Raw genomic sequence first — 17,649 nt, 5'->3', positions numbered from 1 at the left:
AAGAGCCACAATAACATGCTTATGAGAGCATCCCCTCAACTGGAAGAACTGAAGGAGTGACCAGGCTGTGTCAAAGACACTTGAACTTAATCATTGAGGACTTATTCTATATCCTGGAAGTTAATGGGAGTTTTGCATTGGCTGCAGTAAGAACAATCAAGCCCTTAGGGCGTAATTTATCGAGCTGCGTTTATTTACACTTAGTCAGCACACAGGTTTTAGAGAAAAGGAATATGCTGTGCCAAAAAGAAAGTTGACTTGACTTCAGTAGCCTATGCTCAGTTACAGCACCTATCCTGTCAACAGTACTAAGGAAAACAGTAAAAATTAAGAATAAATTCTCCATCCACCTGTAACTCTTGCCAGGCAAGGCCAGAGACAGACAGATTCAGAAACAGATAACTCTGCATTCACACAGACAGCCACTTCACTCTCCAGCAATTTCATACACCCCAGCACCCTTTACACGATACCTGCAAAATCCTTCAAGCCCTAATTTTCCAAGCTGCTTTCTTGATGGGTGTAGACTGCATACCCTCTGCTGTCATTGTATGTGACTGTATGCACCATTGCAGTCTGAACATCTGCCTCACCTCAGGATTAATTGTGACTGCAGTATTCCGTATAGTTAGGACAGAAAATGTTGCTAATATTACAGTACTTTAACTGTGGTGTGTGATTAATTTCCTGGCTTTAATGAAGATCCAGTGTACATTCCTTCTGCCTCATTCTCTGTTTCCCTCTATCCCTCTGTTGCTAAATCTCATCAGCTATAATAATACCCAGCTTTTATGTACTGCTGTTCATCAGTAAATCTCAGTGCACTTTACAAAGGAGCTCAGTATCTTTATCGTCATTTTACAGATGGGGGAACTGAGTCACGAGGGTGAAGTGACATGCCCAAGGTCATCCAGCAGGCCAGTGACAAAGCCAGGAGTAGAACTGAGGTCTCCTGAGCATCGGTCCAATGTTCTGATCGCTAGACTGATGAGTGTCAGTATTATAACCTAGCTATGGAGTTTTGCACAGGATTCAAAGAAAAAAAGTCCCATTTTGCAACATCCATATCAACCAAACTTTGTGTGTGTGTGTGTGTGTGTGTGTGTGTGTGTGTGTGTGTGTGTGTGTGTGTGTGTGTGCGTGCATAGGGTTTCCATTGATTTCATTAGAAATCATTGGAATCTGAAGGCAAAATTTGTCACTACAAGGTTGATCCAAAGCCCACTGAAGTCAATGGAAAGACCCCTGTTGGCTTCAGTGGGGGATCAGGCCAGTTTCCCACTTCATACAAAATCTAAGGTACACCTTGGAGTGGAGTAGATCCTCTGTTCTTGATGTGGAGATATTGCAGCTAATGAGATCATCAGACTGCAATTTTATGTGACTAAATCTTCATCTTGGCTATAATTTGTCTCCCTAGCTATGTCGTATATTTCTTTCTTTACCAATTGACATTGCAGTTTCCTGGATAGCACAATAACCACCCCTTTTAATATCCGGGAGTATAGAATAGCTGACTAATCCATCCATGATAAAGTGCAGCAGGCTCACATGAATTCCAATGAGGTTTTTCTGGAGGAAGAGCATATCTGTCCTTTGAGAAGGAATGGAAGTGACGGCGCTCTTTCCATCTGAATGATGAGGAGATCATTTCTGCGCACACTTCAGTACAGGCACAGGAGGGAAAGAACCCGTGAGTTTACCTATACTGGAAACACAGATAGAAACATTGTGGCAAAATTAAAGAACCGCGTCACCATAAAACAGTATGAAAATACGTAAGAACATATGGTTACTTCACCACCGTCCATCAGAGAATAACGTTCCTGTAAACGACTAATTACAAGCAAAACTGGAAATCTGTAGGAGTTTGCTGCTGATAATGGCAGCATTGGTCTTAGTCGCTCCTTGAAAGAGTCATGTAATGAATAATGCAGTGAGGTCTGTCCAGTGACTGAGGACCACCCAGCAGGCCGCTGTGCCAACCTACAGAAAGAAAAAGGAGCGAAACGTGGGAGAACAGAAAATATCGTTTGGATCCTGTTCGCTTGCAGCGGCCAGGCAAGGTGCACAATAAAGCAAGGGAGTGAGGCTTGAATCACCCCCTTAAGTACTAAGGGCTCCCCAGGGCTTAAATCGCAGTCCCAAAGTGTGTGAACAGCATCCATCTGACAGCTGGGGGTCCCCTGAAGCATTCTGGCTGAGTCAGCCAGAATAACTGGAGAGTGGACACTGGAGTGGAAAGACTTTAAGAATACACACTCCTCTGTGCGTCTCAGATCAATAGACCACAGAGCCATTACTCTGTCCTAGCCAATCCCTCCTTCCGTCTCTGGGAAGTCTGGCACAGGCAGTGGCTTTGCACTCCTGCATGCTGTGAGCGTAGGGAGCACAGAGCCTAGCAACAGGAAGTTTCCTTTGCATCGTCTCTTCCCCCTCCCTCGTGCACCGTGCAGGGCCAGCCACAATTTGGCCCTCAGTCAGTACAAAGCCAAGCCAGCGCCCTCCAGCAACACGTCCCTGTACAGAAACTGGTGGATGTATCTTTTCAGTGATGCTTAATGAGGCTCCTGATCAGCTGTAGTGAGATGCCAGCGGAGAGATTTCCAAATGACGGGCGCACAACAGGAAAAACGTTAGCCAAGTGGAGAGCAAAAGGCTGGTCCTAGGAGCTGAAGCTCAGCCAAAAGCCTTGTTTTGGGGTAACACGTACATAGCTCACATAGTGCCAGTCTATGAGGGAGTTTGGTGCCAGAACTTTGATGTAGTAGGACCCAGCATAGCAACTGCAGTAAGAGTGTAACGAGATGAGTGAATTTAGTCCATATAAAAAGTCTAGCCTGTAGCCACCCTGGGAGAGAGTGAATGGCAACAGCAAGAAAGCCAGTGAGAAGAGTGACCTACATTTCATAAACCCATGAAGACTCTCTCCAGCTGATAGAGGGCGTGTGATGGCTTAGTTGTAAAAGTTACAGACCTTTACTCCAGGCCATTAAACAAATGCTGAGTTTATTTAAATCACACTAGATGTAATGCAGGTCATTTGATCTCGGCTGAAAGTAAAATATTGCAGATTAGTAAGGGAAATGATTTGACACGTTGGGTTAGATTGTCAACGGGTGTAAATTGGTGTGGCTCCATTGAAGTGATAAAAGGATGCTAATATATTCCAGTTGAGGATGTGGCTCTCTGAACTTGGGAACATGAGCAGAATTGTGATTTACCATTAATCCCTCTCCCCAGAATTTCAAGTCTGTTGAGAGTAAAGAGAATGGGGTTCAAAGCAGCACAGTTCTAATTAGCAAGTATAGCCTGGAGAAGGATCTAGACCAGATTTTCAAATGTCCTCTTTGCACCCCCATCCAGTGATGTGGGGTTAAAAAAATAGTGGCTAAACTAACGTTTTTAGTGTTCTAGGCCGGGCAGTAGTTTGCCACTCACTAAGGATGTGCAGTAAAAGAACGGTTAACTTGTAAGTATAATTAATACATGAAGACAAGCAACAGCGTGTAGGGGGACTGTTCGGTGTCAGAAACCAAACTCAAACTTGCCGAGGAAACATTTTGTATCATCCCCAAAACGAAAAGGCCTTTTGATAGCTGACCCTTCGTTTTCTACAAAATAAAAGTAAATTATGTAAAATTGTACCAAAAGAAGAGTTGCTTTTAATGATCAGCAAATCTATTCAATAGGAGTGACCAGTAATATTTCTAAAGCCAGAGCCAGGCTACACTACAGACCTGTACTGGTATAACGACGATGCTCAGGGGTGTGAGTGACGTGCCCTCCATGTAGACAGTGCTATGTCGAATGCAGAGCTTCTCCCATCAACATAGCTACCACCTCTCAGAGTCAGCATAGGAGCATCTTCACGTGAGTGCTACAGCAATGCAGTTGCATTGGTACAGGAGCGCAAATGCAACATTTTAAGTGTAGACCTGCCCTTAAACTTCAATGAATTCTTAAGGGCCTCACCCAAAGCCCACTGAAGTCAATGGGAGTCTCCGCTGTGACCAAGTCTAACTAACCAAGTCTGTTGCCAAGTCTAACTAACCTGTAGATAACGCACAAGGCAGTTGTGGTGGTCATGCAGCCAGGATTTGCTTATCACAGCAGAACAGGAGTGAGTAAACTCTTTATTCCTCAAATGAGAAGTGGGTAAATGCCATATTCCCCACGTGTAATGAGTAAACTCTGTTTACCCACATTTACCCTTAACTACACTACTGACCACATCCCTAGTGTAATTTCGCTGTGAATCCATCTTACCCAACTCAGGGAAGATGGAATTTGGGGGAGCGTGGAAGGGGAGAGAGAGGAAAAATCCCACAATAGCCAACAGCTTAGTGGTCATGGCACTCACCTGGGATGTGGGAGACCCAAGTATAAGTCTCTGATCCAAATCAGACAGAACAGGGACTGGAATTTGACTCCCTCTCTCCCCCACTGGGTTATTCGGCAGTTTCTCTGTGTGAGGTGGGGCAGTTGTTTGCTTTGTTTGTTTCACAGAAACTTTCAAAAGATTTTTTTTTCCCTATAGAGAATGAAAACAAATCCCGAAACCTCAGAAATGTTCACAAAATGAAAGTCTTTTTTTCTAGTCAGTTGTATTCAGTATACGTGGGGGATCATCCCACCACCTGCTGCTACATTTTCAGTGCCCTGTGACCATTAAAGGCCAGAATGCATTAGAACAGTTTATGGACTGCTTTAACATAGCATAGAATAACAGGGTTGGAAAAGACCTCAGGAGGTCATCTAGTCCAATCCCCTGCTCAAAGCAGGACCAATCCCCAACTAAATCATCCCAGCCAGGGCTTTGCCAAGCCAGACCTTAAAAACCTCTAAGGAAGGAGATTCCACCACCTCCCTAGGTAACCCATTCTAGTGCTTCACCACCCTCCTAATGAAATAGTGTTTCCTAATATCCAACCTAGACCTCCCCCACTTCAACATGAGACCATTACTCCTTGTTCTGTCATCTGCCACCACTGGGAACAGCCTAACTGCATCCTCTTTGGAACCCCCCTTCAGGTCGTTGAAGGCTGCTATCAAATTCTCCCTCAGTCTTCTCTTCTGAGACTAAATAACCCAGTTCCCTCAGCCTCTCCTCATGAGTCATGTGCCCCAGCCCCCTAATCATTTTTGTTGCCCTGCGCTGGACTCTCTCCAATTTGTCCACATCCCTCTGTAGTGGGGGAACCAAAACTGGACACAATACTCCAGATGTGGCCTCACCAGTGCCGAATAGAGGGGAATAATCACTTCCTTCGATCTGCTGGCAATGCTCCTACTAATGCAGCCCAATATGCTGCTGGCCTTCTTGGCAACAAGGGCACACTGCTGACTCATATCCAGCTTCTCATCTACTGTAATCCCCAGGTCCTTTTCTGCAGAACTGCTGCTTAGCCAATCGGTCCCCAGCCTGTAGCGATGCATGAGATTCTTCCTTCCTAAGTGCAGGACTCTGCACTTGTCCTTGTTGAACCTCATCTGATTTCTTTTGGCCCAATCCTCCATTTTGTCTAGGTCACTCTGGACCCTATCCCTACCCTCCAGTGTATCTACCTCTCCCCACAGCTTAGTGCCATCTGCGAACTTGCTGAGGGTGCAATCTATCCCATCATCCAGATCATTAATAAAGATGATGAACAAAACTGGCCCCAGGACCGACCCCTGGGGCACTCCTCTTGATACGAGCTACCAACTAGACATTGAGCCATTGATCACTACCCGTTGAGCCCAACAATCTAGCTAGCTTATAGTCCATTCATCCAATCCATACTTCTTTAACTTGCTGGCAAGAATACTGCATAGGGAATCCAAGATCCAGAGAAGTGCAAAGAAGAGCTTTAAAAGCCAGCCTTTCACCCTACTCCTGGACTTGCCCTCTGTGCATTTTGTCCATATGTGATGATCTGACCCAAGATGTTTAAATGTGGTTTTGGATTATGATTTGAAAGCTACGGAAATAAATGCCTATGTAGAAATTTAAGAAGGTAGACAGTGCACTTTCTGCAATTTAAGAGACAGGAACCTGATATTATTAAGCACTAAAGTTTAAGGAGTCGTGATCAAATCTTTCTGAGAAGCACATGCCTTGTAATATTTCTCTATTGATAGGATGGAATAAAATGAGATTTACTAATTTAGCACAGGGGCTGTCTGTTGTGCTGAACTACCCAAATTAATCTGGCAACTGCAAACTAGAGGAGAACAGGTGAACAAGATTTTAATTGATTTCAGAGAATTGATTACACCTAAAAACAATCATACTATGCATTTAATCATCTTCTTTAGACAATATAGAAGTAGCCAGAAGAACCAAAGCTATGCAGGATTCATCACCTGTTCTAGATAATTAGCATGCATTACTATTGCAGTGTTTCCTTACATTTGGGAATCAAATAGGTGTACTACCACTCAGAGGATTTATTTTAAGCCATCTATCCAATGCAGTGGAAGTCTACAGCATGTATCCGGCAGATTTTAAAATAAGTCTTGATACATATATTATTTCTTTGAATGTCAAAAAGCAGTTTACTAGTCCAGTCTCAGGAAGAAGTGTCATTCCCCTTTGGGAGTTAGGTGTTTCCATGGACCATTCAGTTCTTTGCAGTAGCTGCTCTAGGTTAAACAAGCACAAATCTTGATGTGGTGTGGCAAAATTCACATACTGTATTCACAGCTATAATGTAACATGAACAGAGGCAGTGGGAAGAAGAAAAATGGTATATTTTAATATTCTCACCTGCATCATCTGTAAATAAGGGCTATTTCTATAGAGAGCTAGAATGTTCTTAATATGTATTCTTGTTTGGTCTTTTCCTTACAGTTACAGTTTATAGAGAGCAATCATACGGTAGAATTTTTAAGATACATGCATGAGGTCTGTACAAAGGTATTTTTTATTTCCATGACTTAGGAATACACACAGAAATCTCATAAATAGCAAGGTAAAGCATCAGCACAAGTGATTTGGTCATCATTTAACAATGGAATTGAAAAGAGAATGAAATAGATCATCATAGGCTCATTAAAGTCAATGGCAAAACTCCCACTGATTTCCAAGGAAGCAGAATCCGTCCCTGTGTATTTTCATACCTCATCCTTTCTCTTATCTCTATATCACACCTCTTCTTCAGGATACCAACAGAAATGTGTATTTATGTAATATGTATTAAGCAGCTCCAAAATGAATTCATTTTTAGTCCCTGCTCCTCTGGAAAATTTTATAGTCCAAGACATTCTGAAGAAACCTAGCTTTTATTTTCCCTTTTGAGTTAAAATTGCTGCCCCTAATTTAATGAGCAATTGTCTGACATTACTGAGATAAATACACACACTCCCCTGTTTATTCTAAGCTGAATGAGGAAAAAGAAGGTGAATGTTGCTTTGTATCAAATACAGAAGTCCTTTGCAGATGAGTGAGCAGCAGAGAAGAAAACCTATGTAGTTTTTTGATAGCTTTTGTAATGCAATAGAGTAGCAAAGGTCTTGCCTCATTATGGCGGTTGTGCTTGTCATTTCATTCGTTGACCTGTATACCAAGATAAATGCAGTTAATCAAAATGTGGATGTGTAATTCACTTAGCATATATAATAATTTAATTGGGCATGATCCAGTGACCCACTTCCCCAGGCACATAAACACTGTAGATCTATAAACATATCATGGAGAGAAATCCATATTTAAAATAGCACTAACATAATTATGGTATTTTCTAGGGATGGTTGCAATTTCTTTCTTTTTGGGGATGTAAAATGGTTTTTCAACAAACATGAAAATTTTGTGGCAAAACTTTGTTTTCTTAAGCTGAAATGTTTTGCCATAAACAGAAAAATTTATTGAAAATAGTATTTGAAAACTTTTTGGTTTTCAGTTTTACTTTTCAATTGGAAACTGAAACATGTCTGAGAAATTTGTGATTTTTTTTTAATTTCCCATGAAAAGGAACTGCCATTTTTTCTACCCATTCTAGTATTTTCTAAACAGATAAACTTGTATATTTGTGCAGATTTGCCATGGATACATAGAAAGGTCATCAATGTGCCCACATGCATTTCCAAATGCAGAAGGCAAATTCAGGTCTTGTCCATATGATCTGCTAGCAAGCATTGTGGAGAGTTTCATTTGTCCTACTTTTAGCGATACTGAGTGTAGGTTGTACACAATGTATATCTAAAGGACTATTTGGCACTCGAAATAAATTCAGAACCCTTATATTCTTTTCAATCAGAATTTTTGTCATAAGTAGCCCATTTAAAATGAAACATCTTCAATACAACTTTAAGTTCAAAGGATCAGTTTAGTACCACTGTTATAGACTATAGCAGTGGCGCTCAGCTAGGGGTATGTGTACCCCTGGGGGTATGCAGAAGTTTTCCAGGGGTACATCTACTCATCTAGATATCTGCCTAGTTTTACAACAGGCTACAGAAAAATCATGAGTGAAGTCAGTACGAACTAAAGTTTCATACAGACAATGACTTGTTTATACTACTCTATATACCATACATTGAAATATAAGTACCGGTACAATATTTCTATTCCAATTGATTTATTTTATAATGAGATGGTAAAAATGAGAAAGTAAACAATTTTTCAGTAATAGTGTGGCTGTGACACTTTTGTATTTTTATGTCTGATTTTGTAAGCAAATAGTTTTTAAGTGAGGTGAAACTTTGGGATGTGCAAGACAAATCAGACTCCTGAAAGGGGTACAGTAGTCTGGAAAGGTTGAGAACCACTGGACTATAGCATTAAAAGACACATTTTTCCATATGAATTAACTCTATAACAAAACACAGCAATCTAAAACCATTAAATATTAATTTGCCCAAAACACAGAAAAACAAGGAAAAAAATTTGTCTCAGTAGCAACATACTATTGTTAGTTTTACCCAAAACTGACTGAAGTCATTGGAAAATTTCCCATTGACTTCAGTGGGCTCTGGATGAGGCCCTTATGAATTCATTCACTGAAGTTTTAGAGATATTACTAGTTCCTTGTTTCCACACATTTTGCTGTACATCATTATGACTTGTGAATACAATTTATATTTAATAATTGATACATAAGAAGTACATTAGGGTCAGGTTTCTAATCTGTACAATTCAAAAGCAATCTCTTATCTCCCAAACTTGATCTAAGACAGTCTAATGTTTCTTTACACTGTAAACATTTTGAAGGCAGCTGGAATTTCTTGGTAAAAGGAAAGAGCTAAGAAATCCGATGGCTTACGTAATCCATGAATGTAGTGACCATTATTTAAAGCTATTTAATGAAAATACCACTGAGTGTTTTCTATATTTGTATATTTTTGAAATAAGGAACATTCATTTGTTACAATCATTGGATCCGATTCTTTCCCTATGATCCACTTTCATTTTAAAACTCCTTATTTATTTGTGGGAAGTATAACTGTATTCATGGTGCATATTCAATTTTTAAGTCAAAATAGGGGAGCTAAGTGAGCTCAGCGCCCTCTGCAGGTAGAAAGCCCCTGGCAAAATCATGCTTTATGTCACCAACTGGTAATGATCAGGTAATGATCAAGTGATCTGTCTCCAGCCATCCATCTCTACCCTCTGATGAACAGAGGCTAGGGACACCATTCCTTACCCATCCTGGCTAATGGCCATTAATGGAATTAATGTCCATAAATGTATCTAGTTCTCTTTTAAACCCCATTATAGTCCTAGCCTTCACAGCCTCCTCAGGCAAGGAGTTCCACAGGCTGACTGTGCACTGTGTGAAGAACTTCCTTTTATTTGTTTTAAACCTGCTGCCCATTATTTTAATTTGGTGACCCCTAGTTCTTATATTATGGAAATAAGTAAATAACTTTTCCTTGTTCACTTTCTCCACATCACTCATGATTTTATGTACCTCTATCATATCCCCTCTTAGTCTCCTCTTTTCCAAGCTGGAATGTCCTAGCCTCTTTAATATCTCCTCATATGGGGCCCGTTCTAAACCCCTAAGCATTTTTGTTGCCCTTCTCTGAACATTTTCTAATGCCAGTATGTCTTTTTTTGAGATGAGGAGACCACATCTCTACTCGGTATTCAAGATGTGGGTGTACCGTGGATTTATATAAGGGCAATAAGATATTCTCCATCTTATTCTGTATCCAAGGTCCCTCTGTGGTACCTTCTGTTCCCTTTGCAGGGAGGACAGTAAGAGGGTTCAACAGAGCAAGCTGAATCCTTGAGGTAGGCAGTGGAGAATCAACCCTGGGTTATGAGCATTCTGATAGGAGACCTGTAAACCCAGCACTGGATCCACCTAAAGGCATACTATGAAGAAATGGGGCAAATAGTGCCCCTTTCCAGTGTTAAATTTAATAAAGTTGCAGCCTGCCACTTACAGTCTATCCTATGTCTATCCTCATTCACTTGCATGTCCAGATCAATGAACCTGTCCCTTTAACACAAATATAACCCACACGCTTATACTGCAGCATTTGATTTTTTTTTTTAAGTACACAGAAAGGGAGAAGCACTGGGGAGGAGAGATGGATTTCAGTTAAATCATCCGTGTCCTTGCACACATTCAGAGATCAGGGCAATTTATGCCTGAAACACCCAGCGGTAGGGTGCAGCTTTTATCAAACATAGTCAGTAGATGTTTCTGAAGCTGTGCAGGGGATTTCCACTGAGGACAAGCAGTGTGGCAGGTTCCACACATCCGGCATCTTAGAGCTGAGCCAATCAGTGATTCATGGGGAAAAGGTTAGAAAGAGAGGAGTTGGAGACAGTCCTGGGACTTGTCCGCTGAATGACGCAAGGCTAAGTTTTGTCCACTGTGAGGGCTGTGTCTCAGATCCTGAGCTACCCTATTCTCACTGGAAGCTGTGGAGATGGCCAGCTATTGACTCTGGGACTGGAATTAATGCTGGCTGTGAGGCTCTTCAGATTGCATTTGCTGGAGAGACTCTATAGCATTTGGAGGGGAACTATGGAGCTGCCATTCTCCTCTGGCTCGGAGGAGTCCAGGTGACATGCATGCATTTTTGATGCCACACTGCAGAGACTGAGAATTCATCTCTGTGAGACGATCAGAGGGGAGTGTGTACATGTGTATGTATTAAGTTATACCTTCCATTGCAAACCCATTATTACAATATTACCTCAGCAACGACCTAAACATTACACAAGCAGTAGAGGTTTATGCTTTTGGATCCAGAGATCTCAAGTTTAATCAACTCATCCAGGGATGGTGTTGGAAGAATCATCTAATCAGGGACAAGAAACAGCATGCAACTTAGGTCATCCGTCACACAGCACAGATCTTGACTTACCAACAGTGATTACTGAAAGCCATTGTCATGCTCAGCAGTTCAAGAAGAGGCTATTGGCTGAGAAGTGTTTTGTATAAACCAGTCATCAGATAATCTGGAATAACAATCAAATGCATAAATATTCCAGTCTTTTAACAGATAACTTACATGCAGGAAAAGTATTACAAATAAACAGCTTGCTGTGAATAGTTCTAGCTCAGGTTGAACGGAATGGGAAATGAATATTACACTTTGTCCACCAGTAAAAGTCAACAGGGCCACCAGTTTCAACACCACAGTATCTGAATGCTATTACAAATCCAGGAAATAAACTGTGGTAACACAAGTACAGCAGTGTGGCGTTATGCATGGTGAATGCTGGCTTTTTAGCAAGGACCAAATAGAAGTTAGTGGAACGTTGCAATATACCACACCCACTGTTACAAGGTTCAGCACCTACCATTGGTGAATGCCATGTTACCACTTTAGAAAGTAATCATTACAGCTCCCTAAAATTACCAGAATGTTATTCTCTGACATTATGCTTTCAGGCATTTCATCTTTTAAATGTCACAGTCTGGCAACTGATAGCAATGGAGCAAATGCATCACCAGGCAAATCAGGAGTATCGTTGGCTCATAGATGGAGTGAAAGAGCCAAGATAGCATTGCCTGGCTCTGTTGACAAGGCAATGCGTGAGGCTAAAAGTGGGGGTGGCTTGACACAGTTTTCTTTATGTGCAGAAAGAGGGTCATGAGATTGTTCTGTCTGGTTTTATTGTATTACTGGGTATTGGTAAATCTAGCCTTTTTAATTATATTAATTAGTCATGCTAACGTAGTGACCTACATGTACAATATCTGAGAGATATGTCTAGCATTATATTTACCCATAACTTCTTGGCTTAGCACAATGTGTTAAGAAATGTAGATGTTGCCTTTCTTACGCAATACCCTGAGCTAAAATAAGGGATCATTATAATTATCAGAGAATTGCTTTGTGTCGATAAGAATAGAGTAAATATTAAGAGAGGTTCTAGCTAGGAGTTTTACAGTAAATGATAAAGGTGTACTTGCTTTCAGTGTTGGTCTAAAATGGAACAGCAATCTACTAGGCTAGGCTGAACAGCAGAAACAGGAAAGTCAAGGAGGGGCAGGGGCATAAAATTGTCCTTTCTGATTTGAAAAGAGGGAAGAATAGTTGGGATGCAAGGCAACTGTGCATAGAGAAGGATTGTGCTCAAAGGAGACAGTATAGTCTGTATATGACAGTAACAGTAAAAACGGTAGATAACATGACTGAACTAGATGATCTAACAAGGTCTCTTCCACTCCTGTGTTTCTATCATTCTGTGACACATTCTTTCAAATTTGTCAAGGCTCTGAAAAAGTAGAGTACAATTAAACTGGTTAAATGTGGCCTACATAGTGTTGCTTATCTTTGTAGATGTAAGGGATAAGATAAAAATGTAATATTAGAAAGAAAAGGAAAAAATTGATTCATGGAGATGTGCTTCATTTTTTGTTCTTGTTTTGAAGCCCTACGGAAAAGGAAGTAACTTTCCTACAGTACCTTTCACTTTCTGGTTTAGAAACTCTCTTCATTCCCATTTTATCTGTCTTCTGTGACAAATTGAATTAAAACTACTTCATGGACTATATTGTCTCTGGTTATGGAATGAGCAATGATATGAACACAGCTAGTCAAAAAAAATGGGGAGCAGGGAGACTTTCACAAAAATGTTACCACATTGTGTTTTCCTGCATTACTATTGTTGTCATTGTTGTATTTTGTTTTCTCCCCAAGACTGAAAGTTAATAAACTTCAACCAACTCCAAATATATGTGTATTGAACTATGCTATGGTATGAAGGAGGAGGTTATTCAGAAAAGTGAACATTTCCTGGTCACATCATGATGATTAGCTCCCTTTTAACCTTATCTTCTCCTGAATAAAGTTTTGAGTGTGGCTTAAAATTTAATTTTGTTGGAACATCTCTGTTTGTTTAATTTTCTTAAACCACTTCAGTGATGTCTCTCAGAAAGTACCCTTCCACTTGTGTCATGCTATGTGTAACCCCTCCTGTATTTATACATACTCTTGGAGTTGCTGAGGAAAAGAAATGTCCATTCCACACGTTTTCTGTGCTGAGCAAATCAGATTCAGACATCACATTGTTTGCATGATGTTCCTTTTTATTAGTGATGGCTCCAAATCAAAATTCCAGCTCTGAAAACCCAAAACTTTGCTTAAATTTGGATATGGATAAAACAGCTTAGATCTATCGATATCGTTTTTATACATGAGGACTTACAATTATTACCTAGGCTGGAGAGTCAGTGCTCAACAATATTTTTTTTTGCTACAATTGCGCAATTTTTTCAAATTTCCATTTTGTCCTCCAGATAGGGTGACCAGACAGCAAGTGTGAAAAATCGGGGCGGGGGTAGGAGGTAATAGGAGTCTATATAGGAAAAATCCCCAAATATCGGGACTGTCTCTATAAAATCAGGACATCTGGTCACCCTACCTTCAGATAAGCTGATATTTTGTTTGTACTGCTGTATATGAGAACCTTTTAAAAATTGCTTGTGATTTCAGTTTGCAAAGGTTCTGTGGGGTTTAGGTTGTCAAAATATAAGACAAACTACAGTGTTAAGGCTCAGAGCTGTTCACTGTAGAAAAAAAATGTGTTCACCACCACAGTGGATAATCCCATTTTTAATTATTTTATAACTCTTTCTTATTTATAGGGTTGTCTGTAATTATTGTAATTTAACCAGAAGGGGCATCAGAGGAACTGAAACTTGCGGGAATAGATTATCCAGTGTGATGTATTGATCAGGTCAGACAGTAAATTAACAGGAGCAGAATGCCATTAAATTTTAAACTTAATTGCCTTCTACTCTTAATTTCTATTGGATATAATCAATAGGTGCCAGAGGAAAGTTAAAGGAGTTACTTAGCAAGCATCTATTTCCTGCAGCATAATGGAAAACTACTGTTTCATCCTCTAGTTGATGCAAATAATTTGCAACTCAAGGGTGGCCACTTAAGCATTTTATCAAAAAACTCGCTTTTGGTTCTGTCTTGATTAGTCTTTTTCCATGCCAAGGAAAAGTGAGATTTAGTTCTGCAATTTGTTTTGTTTTATCTCTCCATTTGCTCTCAGTACACAGACCAGCCTTTGTAGCCCTCTTTTCTTCTACGTCTCCCTGGCTGGTGTTTTGTTTCTAAATATACTTTCATTACTCCATGCATTGATTGTTATGAGTGGTGCATTTGGGGTGATCTCTTTTAAGACTATTTCTTTTTTCTTTTTGTTTTGTTTTGTTTGAAAGGATTAATTGTGGGCAGAAAAGACAGGCAGTGTTTTGTCCAGTAGACAGGGCACAGAACTTGGAATTAGGAGACACAGGTTCAATTCCTTACTCTGCTACTCACTCTCTGTCTCTGCTCTGGGCAAGTCACTTCTCTCAATGCCATATTTCCCCCACTTGGAAAACAGGGATAATGAGACACACGCACCTTTATGTAAAGTGCTTTGAGATGTATAGGTGAAGAGGTCCATATATGAGCTAGGAGGAGCTAACCAGTCCTGTTCTGTGCTGGTATTCACTGAAATTCATTTTCTAGTGCCGCCCTTGTTGTGTTCACTACTATACGTTTGCAGTCCAAATAAAATTTCCCAGGTGATAGAACCTCCACTACTACCCTAGAGAGATTATTCCACACTGAATTTACCTTTCTATCTTGATGTTTCTTCTGTATTTTATCTATTTTAGTTGTTAATGCTAATGATATCCTTGTGTATCACACTAAATTTCCCTACTGTGTTAATATCCTTCAGGTATTTGTATTTTTTGTCTCCTTTTAGTTGTTGCTTAATCAACAACCATATGTTAACTTTAACTAATTCCTGATAAATCAGTCTCTCCAGTCCCATTATTATCTTTGCAACTCTTCTCTGAAACCCACCAAGTTGTCGATATTTTTCTGCTAATGTAATCACTGAAGTGACCACCATGTTTCAGGAGTGCTTATGCCAAAGTTGGTAACTCAAAGTAACTTACTGTGGGTCTTCCAGGGGCATCAAAACAGTCACCATTAAATATTGGGTGGCCCTCTGATGGAATATAAAGGATTGTTGCAAACCTTTCAGGGGATTGTTTATGTTTAATATAAAACACTGCCTAGTGAATTGTTGAGTAATGTGTAGAATATGAGAACGGCCATACTGGGTCAGACCAATGGTCCATCTAGCCCAATGTCCTATCTTCCGACAGTGGCCAATGCCAGGTGCCCAGAGGGAATGAACAGAACAGGTAATCATCAAGTGATCCATCCCCTGTCGCCCATTCCCAGCTTCTGGCAAACAGATGCTAGGGATACTGTCCCTGCCCATCCTGACTAATAGCCATTGGTGGACCTACCCTCCATGAAAATGAGACTGTCCTACCTGTATGTACGTTTGGTCAGATTCTACTCTCAGATACAGAGATGTAAATTCAGTGCCAATGGTGTTATTCCAGATTTACATCATTGTAAGGGTTATGAGTCAATTCCCATTGAATGGGAACTGAAGTTAGCCTCTTTTCTGCAGTTTTGTAGTAGAAATTATGATTGGAAACTTAACTACTATGACTGAGATTCTTAAAAGTGACTAATGATTGTTGCTGCCCAGATTAAGATACTTTACAGGTTCAAAGTTCAAAAAGAATTGAGCACTCCCCCTCTGAAAAACAAATCCCTCTAACTTGCATCAAATTAGGCACCCAGAAATGGACGTACCCAAACTAGTTAGTCATGTTGGTAATCTTAGGCTACATCTATCTATGATTTTCCCCATGATTAAATGCAGATAACAGGCCTTTTATTATAAGCATATTTCTAATATACTCAGGTCCAGTATCTTTGAAAGACACTGCCTGCTGCCTGTGCAACTTTAAAACTGCCATATCATCAAAAGAGTTAGAACATGAATTCCACCCCGTGACAATTATTCCTTGTCTAAGCATTTTGGTTAGATGACGGGTCATCCCAGGAAAAAAAAATTCTCTTGACTGTAGAAGGAATTAACTGTACAAACATTTCCCAAAGGAAGGCTAGAGGCCAGAGTTCTAGCATGTGGTCAAGACGTACTTAACCACTATGCTGAAGCAATAGTGACTATCATGTGAGATTCTAAAGACTATTAGCCAAATATGCTGGATACAATTATAAAGGGGTCCATTTACATTTTACTGATAGGCTCTTTACTTATGTATTTGTATTACAATAGCAACTAGATGCCCCCAAGTGAAATCAAGTCTGTATCTTGAGGTTCTGACAACATGTACAGTTGGGATCACTCCAGATTCCTTCTTGTGATTTGTTATCACCCGGGGAAGTTTTTTTTTCTTTTGAGAAAGCCGACTGTATATCATTGCCTCATCAGAAGCTTCCGTCACTCTAATACATAAGGTTCATAGTCACTGGATGGAGGACTGCTAATTCACACATTCCTCTTTATTATTATTTACTGACATTATGATAGTGCCTGGAAGCCTTAGTTAGGGTGGGGACCAGTTGCATTGGTGCTGTACAAACACAGGAGCTGACATTGTTCCTGCCCCAAAGTGTTTATTAATAGAGCCATGTGATAATTTTTCAATTAATAGTTGGGATTTTTTCATTGAAAAAAAGCATTTTCTGGGCCCGAGACCTATTTGTCAAATTTGGTGAAAGGTTGTGGTTGAAAACATTTATTTTATTATTTTATTCGAGAGAGAGAAGAAACATTTCATTTCATCTTTTCGATTCAAAGCAGCATTTCAACTTGACATTTGGCTAATTAAAAAAAATAAAAACAAAAAGTTGGAAAACAGCCAATTTGAAATGAAACCTGCCCCCCAAAATTCATTTTCAAATGTGCAGTAAATAATATATTTTGAGTTTTCATTTCAACAACAATTTTTTGGGGGAAAAATCTTTAATCACTCAGTCATATTTGCAAATGTCTTTATATTATGATTATGCTCTGCAGTCATGAGAGATGTTCAGGGATGGATTATATGCTCAGACAGCAGGACTATTTTATACCTTCACATATCACTATAAAGGAAATTAGGCCACAAAACCAGCTGCTGGTTCTAGCCTTACAAAAAATGATCCCAATTTTTTGTTTTGTGAGAGGTCCGAGTGGGGATAGTTTATTTGTTGGGTGGTTGCTGAAGGAGCATTTGAAAAGTCCTCACAGAATTGCCTTCAACTCTTTCTATTCACTTAACATGTTGGAGTTCCTCAAAAGGCCACTCAGTGGCACGTCTCAAAACGTCAGTTGTGGCAGCCATAATGTGCCCTGCTTCATGCAATGAATGAAAC

The 17,649-nt window shown here is 40.1% G+C and overlaps 1 protein-coding gene across 1 annotated transcript in view; it reads left to right on the top strand.

Moving 5' to 3' along the window:
• The window catches only part of TAFA1 (TAFA chemokine like family member 1), a 345,895-nt gene that overhangs the window by 286,467 nt on the left and 41,779 nt on the right, over window positions 1-17,649 (top strand). The gene's annotated exons all lie outside the window — the stretch shown is intronic.

This window comes from Gopherus evgoodei, chromosome 7 (assembly GCF_007399415.2).
Source record: "Gopherus evgoodei ecotype Sinaloan lineage chromosome 7, rGopEvg1_v1.p, whole genome shotgun sequence".
In the NCBI taxonomy this organism is placed as follows: domain Eukaryota; kingdom Metazoa; phylum Chordata; order Testudines; family Testudinidae; genus Gopherus; species Gopherus evgoodei.
This window is presented reverse-complemented; position numbering and strand designations above follow the sequence as displayed.